We start from the raw sequence: 1,914 nt of genomic DNA on the forward strand, positions 1-1,914 counted from the left end.
ATTTGGGTTCATTTACATGCCATAAAAATGGAGCATGCACTATACACATTCACAAAATACACACAAAAACTATCCAAGCAAATATATCAAAATACCAAAGAGAAGCTACAAGGACCATAGCTATGGCGTCTCACGACAAAAGCTACAAGGATGAAGACCAAGTCTACAGGGCTGGTCAAGCCCAAGGGCGCACCGAGGTTCAATTCCTCTCATAACATTCTTTCTTCTATTATTATTCAAATTATGTCTAGTTTTATTTTATATATTAAGTGAGCATATGGTTTGGGCCTTAATGTAAGAGAAAACGGGCCAGATGACGGAGCCCATGAAGGAGAAGGCCCAGGAAGCGAAGGACAAGACATACGAGATGACCCAAAGGGTCAAGGAGAAGGCAGAAGGCCCAAAATGCCCGAGCTACGACTGAGCAAAGTGAAGACAAGACTGGAGGAATACTGGAACAGACATGAGAGAGTGAAGAACATGGCAGTGGGCGCCATAGAAGCAGCGAAACGCACTTTCGGGATGGAAAATCCAGATGAAGATTATGAAAAACACCACCAGACCACCACTCCTAGTGTAACTACTAGGCTAAGAGATGGTCAGTACTTACTCTGGGCGAGGATTGTAATTTGCAAGGTTCAATTAGCTTTTCTTATTAATCCTTAAATAAAACTACAGTCCTTCCTTGCGTATATTCCCCTTTTGCTTTGATTTTCGACTCCTGCGTATACTGTGCCTCCTATTAACCAAGGCACAACACGACACGTTGGGCTCTTTATGCTAGCTGGTCCGGAGCCTATTCCTTTAACGAATGTTGGCGATATCACTAGATGGCTGAATGATTGATCAACTGAGTCGACCAAGTGCTTCATCATCCGTTACTACTTTTTTCATCTTGATCAGATTCCGTGGCCTCGTCAGATATGTCTTCATCGCTGTCATCCTTGTCCTCATATATTCCTGGTTTTACTGCCAACATGATCTTCAAAGGAATCATCATCAATCTGCAAACAGAATCCCTACACGATTATTGATCCGGAACATTATTAGTGCTGAAACTAACAATCTAGAAATAACCCACCTTTCCATAAAGAGAGTCCCAAGGCTCCAAGCAACTTGATAGTTGAATGGCTGATTTGAATGTTGAGATTCTGGATTCACTAAGCTGCATAAGCAATACATAACTTTTAGATAATGCAAAACAACTTCGCTTAGATTTAATACTAAAAGAGGTTAAATTGGCCCTTCCATTTCCGAAGTTAAAAAAAGAGGGCTTTGTCACAGATTCTTTCAAAATGGAATACCTGATATAAAGAATTAAGGGCTAGTAAAGAAGATTCATGAGACATTATTCCACTTGCATGTTGAAGAAGTAGACTTCTTAGCCATGGAAGATCACATGCCAACACTGCACCCCTGCACAAACATGCTAATTATCAAACTCATTATTCGAGTAAACTTGCTTATTCAGCCATCTTCAACTGTTGAACCAGACTCCAACGACGCTCTTTGGTTGAAGCAGGGCATATTCATCGAAGTAATTGATTCAAAGAACTCTCAAAAGATCAACTAGTTTTTTTTTTCACATTAGTATGTCTTCCAACCAGACATTAGTACTACTGGCTTTATCAATTAGAACATTACTTGTATGTTACTCTCAATTGCATGTATTATTTTTCCCTGCTAACTCCAAAAGCTAACACAACTTATTTTCAGACTGGCCAATCAAATATACGATCATATGATCAACTTCTCTGAGATGGCCATGAACAATATATGTTCATGCTGTGGTGTAAAGAGTCGAGATAATTCAAGTAGGAGATATTTTTTAGTGGAGATAGAATAAAACTAGACATTATGGGGTTATAAAGAATGAGCTTCTTTTAGGAATGGCGTAAAGTCATTTTGGACAGG

At 39.4% G+C, this 1,914-nt stretch overlaps 1 long non-coding RNA gene across 1 annotated transcript; it reads right to left on the minus strand.

The window, feature by feature from the left end:
- Positions 1-515: 515 nt before the first annotated feature.
- LOC120011422 lies at positions 516-1,641 on the minus strand. Its single transcript, XR_005471020.1, has 3 exons — positions 1,305-1,641; positions 1,082-1,165; positions 516-1,004 (listed from the first exon to the last, which is right to left on the minus strand). It is a non-coding gene; the product is annotated as an uncharacterized LOC120011422 (long non-coding RNA).
- Between the last annotated feature and the right edge of the window lie 273 nt (positions 1,642-1,914).

The sequence above is a fragment of the Tripterygium wilfordii genome, chromosome 12 (assembly GCF_013401445.1).
Source record: "Tripterygium wilfordii isolate XIE 37 chromosome 12, ASM1340144v1, whole genome shotgun sequence".
Lineage (NCBI taxonomy): Eukaryota > Viridiplantae > Streptophyta > Magnoliopsida > Celastrales > Celastraceae > Tripterygium > Tripterygium wilfordii.